General features: G+C 43.6%; 1 long non-coding RNA gene across 1 annotated transcript in view; it reads left to right on the top strand.

Annotated features, from left to right (window-relative positions):
* LOC108304712 overlaps positions 1 to 13,609 on the top strand; it is a 40,086-nt gene that overhangs the window by 10,256 nt on the left and 16,221 nt on the right. The window contains exon 2 of the long non-coding RNA XR_005200373.1: positions 9,944 to 10,065. This is a non-coding gene — a long non-coding RNA (uncharacterized LOC108304712). The remainder of the gene's footprint in view (positions 1 to 9,943; positions 10,066 to 13,609) is intronic.

The following is a 13,609-nucleotide window of genomic DNA, read 5'->3' as shown; positions in this document are numbered from 1 at the left end:
ACCTTCTGAAGTCTGATTCTGTCATTTCATCACACTCATTCTCCATCCAACCTTGTTCCCTTGCTGGTGAGGAGTTGTGATCCCTTGTAGGAGGAGAGGTGTTTTGGTTTCTGGTGTTTTCATCCTTTTTGCGCTGGTTTCTTCCCATCTTTATGGATTTATTTTCCTGTCGTCTTTGTAGTTGCTGACTTTCAGATTGGGTGTCTGAGTGGACATTCTGTTTGTTGATGATTAGGTTATTTCTGTTTCTTGGTTTTCCCTCTGACAATCTGGCCCCTCTGCTGTAGGTCTGCTGAGGTCCACTCCAGGCCCTGCTTGCCTGGGGATCACCTGCAGCAGCTGCAGAGCAGTAAGGGTTGCTACCAGTTTTTTTTCTTCTGCTATTTTTGTCCCAGAAGGATACCTGCCAAATGTCAGTCTGATCTCTCCTTTATGAGGTGACTCTTTGGATATACAGGGGTCAGGGAGCTGCTTGAGGAGACAGTCTGTCCTTTATAGGGGCTCAAGTGCTGAGCTGTGGGCTCCGTTGTTCATTCAGAGCTGCTGGGCAGGTACGTTTAGGTCTGCTGCAGCAGAACTCATAAACCGCTTTTTGTTCCCAGGTGCTGTGTCCCAGGGAGTTAGGGGTTTATTTATGAGTTTCCGTTGTGCTGCTGCCTTTTTTTTTTTTCAGGGCAGCCCTGCCTAGCAGCGAGGCAGCCTGGTCATGGTCTGCCTGCAGAGGGTTTGCTGAGCTGCTGTGGCCTCCGCCCAGCTGCCCTGTGAACTTCCCTGCAGTATTATTTATATGGGTGTAGTTAGAACTGCCTCAGCAATGGTGGCCCGCCTGTGTATTGGCTGACTCTCTCTGTAATGGCAGGTTGCCTTGGTAATGACAGGCAGCCTCAGCAATGGCGGGTTGCCTTGGCAACGGCAGGCTGCCTCAGCAATGGCGTCCGTAGTGGTGGAGTGCCTCGGTAATGGCGGATGCCCCTCCCCCGCAGAGCTGGACCGTCCTGGGTTCAGCTGCGCTTGCTGTAGAACTCTCAATCCAGAGAGTTTCTGATTGTTGTTCTTTTGTGGGGGTGGGACTGAGCCTGATCACCTGGCTCCCTGTTCCGAGCCTTTTTTTTCTTTTTTTAGTTGAATAGTTGACTCTATCCCCGTCGCCTGTTGAAGCGGCGCCAGGATCTGATGGATTTCCCGAGCGGCGACTCACTGCGCCGGCTTAAACAGCGGCACTGAGATTCGTGGCGCTTTTTTTTTTTGCCCAGGAATCTCCTGGCCTGGCTCCCTGTTCAGTCCCCTCTTTAATCAGTTGAATGGGCGACTTCCCAGGTCTCCAATCTCCAGCCAAAAGGGCACCCGGACCAGTGTATTTTGTACGGAGATCTGCCGGCCAGGGCACCGACAAAGCAGCCGCGCGGGGCAAAGCAGCCGCGCCAACCAAAAGAACTGTGCCGGCCACAACAGCCGTGCTGGCGACCCATGGGGCACCTCTTCCTGGGAATCTCCTGGTCCATGGGCAATAAAAATGCATCGTCCACTCACCCTCTGCACTTTCTCTGGGAGCTGCAACTCCGAGCTGTTCCTAAACGGCCATCTTGGATCTTCCCCCAGGGATCTGGTCTTGTTTTAAAGGAATCACCCACTGGGTGTGGTCTGGGTAGATAGTGGCTTCACTTCCTACCAAGGTTAGTCCCCAGGGCCTGATCTTCCCTGTCCTCTGCCCAGTTCAGCCTGTTAGTGGAGGTGTAAGGGAGGCACAGGCAATTGAACCCTCTCTTGGAAGCTCTGACTCTTGAGTAGGCGGCCGAAAAACACAGGATGGCCTGGGCTCTTCCCACAGAATGACTTTACTTGCAATTCCTGATCCTCGACTTTCCAGCTGTCCTCTGGTTCCTGCTTGTTCTCCAACCCTGGTCCTCCTACCTCCCCTAGTTTCTGTGACTCCAAACATGCCTTCCCCAGATTCCATTTTTGCTTAAAATCATCAAAGTTTGTTTCCCCTATGTGTCACTCAGCGTCCTGGCAGGAAACAGATGGCTCACTCCAACAAGGAAATTGACAAGAGTTTAACTACGGGACTTCCACAGAGTATGGGTAGAGTTAGAGTGCGATCAAGGCATGATGAAGCATCTTAGGACTAGCAAGAGCAGGAGGCCTTGTACTGCTTCTAGGCTTGAAGGGCAAAGTGGCCACCAGAGGTTCTTGCTGTTACTACGGGAGAGAGCTGCCTGACACACTGAGGTCTTACTGGGGAACCAAAGCTACTGATGCTTTCTGACACAGTGAGAAGGCTGCCAACAGACAAAATACCTGCCTCAGTATCCTCCTTCTGTGGGACTTCTGGCTGGTGCCTTCCATTATGTGAACCTAACTGGAAGCCAGCGCTCAAGGGAGCCATTGATGGAGTCCATAAAAGTCACCAGGGTGGCCAGGCATGGTGGCTTACATCCGTAATCCCAGCACTTTGGGAGGCCAAGGAAGGTGGATCACCTGAGGTCAGGAGTTCAAGACCAGCCTGTCTAACACGGTGAAACACCATTTCTACTAAAAATACAAGAAATTAGCCAGGCATGGTGGTGCATGCCTATAATCCCAGCTACTCGGGAGGCTGAGGCAGGAGAATCGCTTGAACACGGGAGGTGGAGGTTGCAGTGAGCCGAGACTGTTCCATTGTACTCCGGCCTGGGCAACAAGAGTGAAACTCCGTCTCAAAAAAATAAAGTCACCAGGGTACAACTATCCAGGATGAAGAAAGGTAGAGAGTAGATCTGGAGAGGCTGACAAGGAATGTTTGTATAGAAAGCTTGCAAACAAGCCCTTAGAGTTATAAAAGTAAAAAACATGTATTAATATAAATTATGGTAAAGCCCCTCATAGAGTTACAGAGTCTGAACACTTTAGGGAGGTGTCTAGCTGAGGAGGCAAATGGAGACAGGTATCCAAGGCCTGTGTCCTGCAAGGGCCTTTATCACTTAGAGGAAGGAGCACCTGTTTGCTTGATCAAAGACGCCAACTCCACTCTCAGCCGTGAAGCTGTGGAAACTGAATTTGTTCTGGTGGCGGGTAGGGCCTTTTGTTTTTTTCTGATTTGCACAAAGCCACCATGTAGATTAGCAGTGGCTCTGTGCGTTGCCATGTTAACTCACATTTTAAACTGTAAAACAACAGATCACAGTGGTTAAAAATGCCAGTTCTGGAGTCAGAGTATCTGGGTTCTAATCCGAAGTCTGCAGTATGTTAAGTGAGCCCCATTTATTCTCATTAGTGGCCAATAATAGTACCAACCTCATAAGACTAGTTTGAGGATTAAATGAAATAATGTAGATGAAGTATTTAGCACAGCACCCCGCACACACTTTGAACTCAGAGAATATTGGAAGTTATTTTATCATTAATTTCTAATCTTATCTTTGTTTTTTCACCCCTAATTTGGGAAATGACAAATACATGTTTACTAGTTTCTTCTTCTTTTTTTTTTTTTTCTGGAGACAGTCTCACTTCCCAGGCTGGAGTGCAGCGGTGCAGGTGCGATCTTGGCTCACTGCAACCTCCGCCTTCTGGATTCAAGCAGTTCTCATGTCTCAGCCCCTGAACGGCTGGGGCTGCAGGTGCACACCACCACGCCCGGCTAATTTTTTGTATTTTTAGTAAAGGTGGGTTTCACCATGTTTCCCAGGCTGGTCTCAAACTCCTGAGCTCAGGCAATCCACCTGCCTGTTTGACCTCCCAAAGCGTTAGGATAACAGGCGTGAACCACTGTGCCTGGCCTGCATTAATGCAGCTACTAGCACATTCTGTGTGTCTGTCTCTTCCCTGGTGCCTGCTTCCATTATTTCTTACACAGTGACTTCTCTTTATTCATATCTGGTACCTATACTTTCATCCTCTCTCAACCATATCACTTTCCATTCAGTATTCATCTTCCCTGAAATGTTCATTTATCTAGACCTTTCCACTAGCTGTCTCTTATCTATGAAGGAATTTCCCAGGTTGAAAAAAGGAAGCCTTTTTATTAAAATTTGAAGTGCAGTCTCACTCTGTCTCCCAGGCCGGATGCAGTGCTGCAGTCACAGCTCACTGCAGCCCTGAACTCCTGGCCTCAAGTGATCCTTCCACCTCAGCCTCCAGAGTACCTGGGACCATAGGTATGCACCACCATGCCTGGCTTTTTTTATTTGTTGTATAGATGAAGTCTTGCTATGTTGCCCAGGCTGGTCTTGACTTCCTAGCTCAAACTATCCACCCACCTAGGCCTCCCAAAGTGCTAGGATTACAGGCTGAAGTACTTTTTTGTATCTATTGATAAGAAGACAGTTCTTCCCATAATCATGTCCAAGCTTCTAGAGGTAAATGGGATGGTCCATGTGGCTGTACTTTGATCAACTCATTCGTCATTGGTTTTTGATGAATTTTCATGGCTACTCCCAGTGTTATACTAATCAGTGCTATATGCTAATGAGCAAGTGTGTGAAGGATAGGGAAGGATTACAAATTAGTTGAACACAAGCAATACTGCTTATTATTACTATTATCGTTATTAAGACAGGTCTTACTCTATTACCCAAGCTGGAGTGCAGTGGCACGATCTTGGCTCACTACAACCTCCGCCTCTGGGGTTCAAGTAATTCTCCTGCCTCAGTCTCCAGAGTAGCTGGGATTACAGGCACCCGCCACCATGCCTGGCTAATTTTTGCATTTTTAGTAGAGGTAAAGTTTCACCAGGCTAGTCTCAAACTCCTGACCTCAAGTGATGCGCCCGCCTCGACCTCCAACAGTGCTGGGACTACAGGCATGAAATATTGCTTTTTGAAACAAATCAGCAGACGCTCCTCCATATCAATAGCTAATACCTTTGAACTCAATAAATATTAGTAATTATAATTATCTACTCAAAGCAATAGAGTAGATGAGTAACTGGAGAAATACATGATATTAGATGATTGCTAACAATTAAGTTTGACCGTGAAAATTATAGTGCATCTGTTATGGTTTGGATATGGTTTGTTTGTTTCCATCAAAACTCATGTTGAAATTTGATCCCCAGTGTGGTGGTGTTGGAGGTGGTGCCTAGTAGGATGTATTTGAATCATGGGGGCGGATCCCCATGAATGACTTGGTGCCATTCTTGCAGTAGTGAGTTCTCACTCTCACAAGACTGGACTAGTGCTCCAGGAATAGATTCCCCTGGCCAAGTGCAGTGGCTCACACCTATAATCCCAGCAATTTGGGAGGCCAAGGCAGGCAGATCACTTGAACTCAGGAGTTTGAGACTAGCTTGGGCAACATGGTGAATACCCATCTCTACTAAACACACACACACACACACACACACACACACACACACAAAGTTACCTGGGTATAGTGATGTGTGCTTGTAGTCTCAGATACTTAAGAGGCTGAAGTGGGAGAATCACCTGAGCCCGAGAAGTCAAGTCTGCAGTGAGCCATGATTGTGCCACTGTACTCCAGCTTGGGTGACAGAGTGAGACCCTGTCTCAAAAAAAAAAATTCCTCTGAATGGAGGTTGTATAAAGTGAGGTTCTTCCTCCTCTTTGATCTTTCTGCACACATGTTCACTTCCCCTTTGACCATCATCATGTTCTGACCTAGCTCAGGCCCCTTATCATAGGCCGAGCAGATGCTGGCGCCATGCTTCCTGTACTTTCCACCCTGCAGAACCGTGAGCTAAATAAACCTTGTTTCTTTATAAATTGCCCACTCACAGGTATTCTGTTATAGCAACCCAAATAAGACCAAGACAGCACCTGAATCAGCTAAATTGCTTTCCACTGCAAGTAACAGAAAGCCTAACTCCAATCGGCATAATCAAATATATTATGTCATATAACACGAAGTCCAGAGGCAGGACGGATTCCAGGCATGCCACATCGCAGGGCTCCAGCCCAACGTTGTGACAGTTTTCTTGGCCCTGGCCTCCTACTTGACTGCTGGTGAGGTAGCTACAGTCATTATAGGTATCACGATACAACAAAGTCCAAACCAGAAGAAGAAGAGAGATTGTCTCTTTCTTATAGGTCTTTACTATAGGGAAGGAAACTGTTCCCAGAGGCAGGAGACTCTCTCATGGCTCATTAGTCAAGACTAAGTTACATTCCTGTTTCAATCCATTCAGTGGCAAGGGGGATGGGCATAGTTAATACTAGTCATAGAGGTGGAATAGATCTTTAGAGTCAACCATTACCACTTATTGGTACAGAGCATGTTTGTCTCTTTCTGAAGAGATTTACATGGAGATTAATGAATGTGAAGGGAGATGTCGAGGAAGTGTGTATGTGTGCGTGTGTGTGTGTGTGTATAATAGTGTTTGGCTAATGAAAGTGCATGATCTCAGGCCTCAAACTGCACTGAAAGAATAGCTTTTATCCACAATAGTTCTCAGATGATGAGAGCACAGAAAAGTACATCATAGCCTGGGACCCATGGAAAGGTGAAGCTTATTGCAGAAGTTACCATGGGCTTGCACATTTCCACAAACACCTGCACTCTCCTATAAGGGGTTGTAGGCTGCTCTTTCGGAAGCTCTTGGAGAAACCTTATTCCCTGTTAACGTGCTTTTCTATAATCTATAGACTAGACTAGCCACAGGCAAATGAGAACAAGGTGGATGCCCACATAGTGCAACTTGACATGAGAAAGAGGCCCTTTACCCTCCAAAACTCTCCCCTGCAGAAACAAAGCAAACCGGCCGGGCATGGTGGCCCACACCTGTAATTCCAGCACTCTTGGAGGCCGAGGTGGGTGGATCACAAGGTCAAGAGATTGAGATCATTCTGGCTAACACAGTGAAACCCTGCCTCTACTAAAAATATAAAAAATTAGCCAAGCGTGGTGGCATGCGCCTGTAGTCCCAGCTACTCAGTAGGCTGAGGCAGGAGAATGTGAACCCGGGAGGCGGAGGTTGCAGTGAGGTGAGATGATGCCAGCCTGGGAGACAGAGCAGGACTCCATCTCAAAAAGAGAGAGAGCAAGCGAGCGAGAGAGAGAGGGAGAAGGGGAAGAGGGAGGAGGAGAGTGGAGGGGAGGGGAGGGGAGAGAAGAGAGAAAACCAAACGCACAAAATCACAAAAACCCAGTTAGCTACATGCTAATTTATAGACTAGACTCAATAAATAGCTATGGGACCAGACCGGTCTCGGCTAAATGGTGAAGCCTCATCTCTACAAAAAAATATATATATATTATTTTTATTATTTTTTTTAGATACAGTCTCTCTCTGTTGCCCAGGGTGGAGTGCAGTGGTTCGATCTTGGCTCACTGCAACCTCCGCCTCCCAGGTTTAAGCCATTCTGTCTCCCCAGCCTCCCCAGTAGAGTCAGGGTATATTTATTAGAGACAGGATTTCACCATGTTGGCCAGGCTGGTCTCGAACTCCAGGCCTCAAGTGATCCTCTGGCCTCAACTTCCCAAATTCCCTTGGATTACAGGTGTGAGCCACTGTGTCCAGCCTATAAAAAACAAAACAAAACAAAACAAAATGTTTTTCAAATTAGCCAGATGTGGTGGCGTGCACTTGTAGTCCCAGCTACTCAGGAGGCTGAGGTGAGAGGAGCCCAGGAGGTCGAGACTGCTGTGAGCTGTGATAGCACCACTGCTCTTCAGCCTGGGCAATAGAGTAAGACCCAACCTCAAGAAATAAAAAAGAAACCACTTTATCATTTTGCGAAAATTTCTAGTAAGACAGACACATCTATGTAAAACACGTGAGAAAATAATGTGACAAAGGAATTCAAGTATGTGTCCTACTTGAGCCAATATATGGCAAAGAAACCACAAATATAAGATTCTTGGGAGAGGGATCTGTGTAGCTCTCTGGGAGCTCCCCTGCTCCTAATCTGGCTCCTGAGGAGGACACTGGGATTCGGTTCTTCATCTCCTCCTTGTTGATAAGAAACTGGCACATTACATTAAAAATTAATCAATACATCTCCAAAGAATAAAGTGTGATCTTGGGTTCATTTTGGACACTCCTAAGAAGAGTGAGGAGGTATGTGCGAATTTGGTGTTGGGATGTTTAGGGCGGAAATGTTTATATTTGACTGATGCAGAAATGTGTATCAGTCATCGTGGAACCCCTCAAGCATTTGACCCTGGCTTTACTATTTGGTAGCAAAAGTGCACGTGTCTCCCTAAGATGTGAACAGCTGGAATAACAAGGAAACTTCCCTTTGGGAATAGAAGTTAGTATTTCAGGTCAGATCTGTTCATAATTTATTGCTTCTTTTTTTGGGGAACATTTACTAGCTTCCTTTTTTTTCTTTTTCTTGAGACAAGAGTCTTGCTCTGTCACCCAGGCTGGAGTGCAGTGGTGCAATCTCGGTTCACTGCAACCTCCGCCCCCTGGGTTGAACCAATTCTCCTGCCTCAGCCTCCCGAGTAGCTGGGATCACAGGTGTGCACCACCACACCTGGCTAATTTTTGTATTTTTAGTAGAGATGAGGTTTCACCATGCTGGCCAGGCCGATCTCGAACTCCTGACTTCAGGTGATCTGCCTGCCTTGGCCTCCCAAAATGCTGGGCTTACAGGCATGAACCACCGTACCTGGCCTAACTTCCTAAAGTATCATTTCTGGCATTTTTATGGGGTCATGCACCACTGATTGAACACCACCAGGGTGCCTGTGTCATGACTGTGTTGTTCGTTTCATCCTCACACAGTCCTGTGTGACTGAGAATCATTATAATAGCATTGTGACAAAGAGCACTGGGGTCAACCCTGGGCTCTGTACTAACTAGCCAAATGCCCCAGGGTGCTTCTTTTTAAAAACATAAATAAGGAGATAATAACAGTACCTACCTCACGAGATGGCCATGAGAATTAAATGAGCTAGGGAATGTTAAGTATGCTTCACTCAGCACCTTGCAAATAATAAGCACTTAGTAAATGTCTGCTTGTGTTTTGTTGTTTTCCTCATTTTACAGGTAAAAAAGTCATATCTCCAAGAGATTAAGTAACTTGTCATATCAGAGAGAGGTTAAGTAAATTGCTTAAGGTCACCACATAAGTAAGTCATGAGAGAGGAATTCAAATCCATTTATCTAATTTCAGGTTTGTCCAATTCTAGAGTCAGATATTTCACAACTATGCTATCTTTCTGTTGAATAGTCTATTTCAGACACTTTATTCCAGTTACACAGGATAATGGGATGAAACTCCTAAAAGTTGGAAATTTAAAATAAATATTTTTGTTGCCATCCTGAGTGTTCTGCACTTAGGAGGCATTCAGTGGATGTTGCTGCATGACTGAAAAATGGCAAATCTATGCTTAAGACCTTGATAAACTACCATGTTGCAGTTTTCAGTAATAGACCGAAAATGTAATAATACTCATATCTCAGCAAGGTGAAGAGGTTTGCCTGAGGCCATAAAGCTACCAGGTGGCAGAGCTCTGGGGAGAAGTGTGTGTGGCTGCATTAATGACCCATGTCCCTAACTGCCCTGCTGAATTGTCCCCTCACTTTTAAAAAGCTCCCAGTGTGTTTCAGAGTGAATTTAGTATAGTATATAGAAAAACCTTAAGGAACGAGGACCCAAGAATCAGGCTTTGTTCGCTCTGCTCTGATGAAATAAATGCCATCAAAGGAAACACGAAAAACCAAAAAAAAACAATATGCAAAACCAAAACAAACCAACAAATAAACTAGCCAATAAAGGAAACACTCTCATGCTTGGTTTGGGGTGGGCATGGGACCCCACAAAGTCAGTCAATTTCCATGCCATCTGCAACTTCTCTATTTCTATCTGTTACTATGATCTTTACTCATGACGACCATCTTCGAGAAAAGATTTAGTTCTGCTAACTGTTCTATGTTAGAGAATGGAGCTAAAGTTTCAACAAGTTATGAAGCAAAAAAAATGTTCTCAGTTTATCAGAAAATGTATATTTATCTAAATGTTCCAACTATAGTTAATAGATTTTTTTTTTTTTTTTTTAGTAGCCACAGAACTTCTTTTATTGCAGTTTCTTGGATTACAGTATACTGTGTGTCAGGTTGCATGTGCCCAAATAGATTAACCAACTAAAGAAAAACCTGGTGTGTTTCGTCTAGCCTATAAGGTAAGGTTTTCCTTTAGCACCAGGACTTTAAAGCCATTCTGATGCATTGTGTTACAGCAAATATAATAGATTACTCAATTCTGAATATCTAAATCACCTTAAAATATAAAAATAAATATATTATTTTATTATATGTGAAATTTTAGCTCAAAAAGAAAAAACCCACCACCAACTGTATTTATTCTAAACTCTGTTTAACAATATGCAGGCTGGCATGTTTGGGGGTGATGTATACCGATGTTTTCAACTGGATTTGTAGTGCATCAAAATAATAAGGATTTTGGATGGATAAGGGGATGGGTAGAAAAATATGCGATAATACCACTGCACAGTTCTTTCAGCTTTTCATTAGGTTTAAAATTTTTCAATAAACTGTTGGGGAAAAACATAAATGCATGGATTAAACTACTTGTAGTCAGACATTATTTAAAAGAGTCCAGAAAATGCTTGTATTATAGAAAATCTCACATTAAGTGAACTTGATTATGAAAACATAGAATTAATACTGACTTTGGTTGCAATTTATGAAGTACCCAGTATGTGCCAAGAACTTCACATAGTGCTTAATAAATGTTATCTAATTTAATACAAGTGTCATTTGAAGTAAGGGGAATTATCCTTGTTTTACAGTTAGGGAACAAGCGTGAAGGGTACATAACATGCAGAGCGTACACATCCAGTGAGCAGCACGACTCTGAGTGAAACCGTGTCTGTGTCTGCCTGGGTCTACAGCCAATGCTGTTAGCCACTGCACTCCAGGAAAGGGAAAATTGAACTGGAAACCTTTATTATCTAATTCAATGTCCCCACTCCTTGTTACAAGTGACACAGATGTTCGTCAGCACTAGAATCCCAGAATTTCTACTCTTCGGTCAAGGCTTTTCCTGCTAGTCACCATGTGTCTCTAAATACAGCTGTTTTGTTGTTTTTGTTTTGAGATGTAGTCTCCCACTGTCGCCCATTCTGGGGTGCGATGGCTCAATCTCGGCTCACTGCAACCTCCACCTCCCGGGTTCAAATGATTCTTCAGCCTCTGCCTCCCAAGTAGCTGGAATTACAGGCACACACCACTACGATCTGCTAATTTTTGTATTTTTAGTAGAGATAGTGTTTCACCATATTGGCCAGGCTGTTCTTGAACTCCAGACCTCGTGACCCGCCTGCCTCAGCCTCCCAAAGTGCTGGGGTTACAGGCATGAGCCACTGCGACTGGCCCGTACAGGGTTTTTTTACAAAACGGATTCACTATAGGATCCCTATAAGTAACAAATTTCCATACTGCACTTCAGCTATAATTTGATATAGTAGAATTTCATCTCTATACTTTTTTTTTTTCAGATATCATATATGTTGTAAACAGGGACACCCTAATGCTCTGAATAGTATGTCCAAAAGTGTAACATTAGCTTGCTCTTTTGAATGAACTCGAATTGTGCAGATTTCCCTGATAGGAAAAAGGCAAGACATTCTGAAATACTTAATACATATATATTCCGGCCATTTGAGTGAAAATGCTGTAATTCTGGAAATTGTTTCACAGCTCAATTCTAAACCTATGGCTTTTCTGATTTACATGGTGTAACCCACCTTAAAAAACATGAACAGAAGAAAGGAGAGTTGAACATTAAAAAAGAAAAAGAACATTTATGTCCTTTCCTCCACTTACATCTATCCCTTTTCCCCCAGATTTGTCTTCAGTGTTATTTTTGAAATCCTGATGTGCACATGTGGCAGCATTGAAGAAATGAAGAGAACCACCAAGTCTCCTTTTAAGTTTTAAGTTCTAGGCAGTTGTCCATCAATTCTAGAACCATTAGGCTAGTGTCTGGCAGCTTTGAAGTTAGAAGTTTTGGGTTTAAGTTTCAGCCCCATCACTCACTAGACGAGTTTCAGTGAAACACCTTATCTTTTGAGTCAGTTTTCCATCAGCTATAAAATACTAACCTGACATGGATATCAAATCAAAATGTATTTACGCTTTGAAAACAAAAAAGCAAAGACAGAAAAGAACAATGTCATCAACATTTTTTAAAAAATTACCCTTTGTTTTTGCCATTTTCTATTAGCATAATTATATGTTTTTAGTGTGTGATAAAACTATAAACATCTTTCTTGATTTCAGAATATGGAAGTGCTGGAAGATAATTTTCCATTGATCTCTTGCATATCTTGCAAGTGAGGCACTGATTTCTTTTATTACAGACTATTTTTCCAAGGATTTTTATATAACAACCTTGAAAGACAGAGAAAATGTCTCTTTATGGAGCAAACAGCAGGCATGCTTACTATTCCATATAAAAGATTAGGGTTCCCTAACTTTTGGGTTTCTCTACTATAACACAATCAATTTTATGTGGAGCTCTCTGACTGGGCTTGTCCCTGTTGCCCCGTGGGAAGTGGGCCTTGGGGTACTGGTGAAAAGGCTGATACTCTGTCTACTTCTCTTGCTGTAGGGAATAAAGCCTCTTGTCTCTGCCCCAGGAGTCTCGTGTCTTCTAATGATCATTATCATACTCTGTGGCAGGCTAATTTGTTAGCTGGCAAAAAATAAAATCTTAGGCCCTTCACAATTCTCAACAGGAAGTTGGAATGTAAAACGGGGAATGATTTTTCCTTCTATCATGACTTGAGACAATTTTTACAAAATATGTATCAACTTTTTGAGAATGGGCAGTATATTGTGATTAATCTTATAGATTCTATAGCCAGGCTGTTTGGGTTCTAATCCTGAATAGTGGTCTTTTTTAATTTGGGTTCCCAGAAACAGACCCTAAGACACAGATATGAGTGAAAATAGTTTATTTGGAAGGTGATCTTGGGAATCACTGATAGAAACTGATGAAGTAGGAAAGGAGAGGGAAGACAGACAATAAATGATGAATTTTCAAGTGAGTTATGACTGTGGATAGCTAGAGTTTAATCTTGTTTGGGAACTCTTGGTAGCCGATACAGAACATGTACCTCGGATTTTCCTACTTGAGGGGTGAGGGAGCTGGATATTATACACTAAATCACATGAGTCCTGGTTGAGGGATCCTGGAAGAGGGTAGGTACCGATTCTAGTTCTGGATTTTGGGGTCTGCCTTGCACAATGCAAAATAGACTTCCACAGGCCCTGGCAGGTAGATATGAGATTCCGGTGTGCATTATATTAATAAGGCCAAGGGAATATAGCTGGCACAACCACAGCTTTTGTTATAGATAACCTCCTGCAGTATAGTCTTAGGAAGTTACTCAATCTGTTTATGCCCCTGTTCTCTCATCTGTACGATGGGAATAATAGCATCAACCACATATAGTTGATGAAACAATTAAAAATCCAGTCCATGTAAAACACTTAAAACAAGCCATAGTCTTTCATAATACTGTTGTTTTAAAAACAACAGTACTGCTGAACAGTATAGTATTGTTTTAAAAAAATACTGTTTTTCTGCCGGGCACGGTGGCTCAAGCCTGTAATCCCAGCACTTTGGGAGGCCGAGGCGGGTGGATCACGAGGTCAAGAGATTGAGACCATCCTGGTCAACATGGTGAAACCCCGTCT

This window comes from Cebus imitator, unplaced genomic scaffold, assembly GCF_001604975.1.
Source record: "Cebus imitator isolate Cc_AM_T3 unplaced genomic scaffold, Cebus_imitator-1.0 Scaffold57, whole genome shotgun sequence".
NCBI classification, from domain to species: domain Eukaryota; kingdom Metazoa; phylum Chordata; class Mammalia; order Primates; family Cebidae; genus Cebus; species Cebus imitator.
This window is presented reverse-complemented; position numbering and strand designations above follow the sequence as displayed.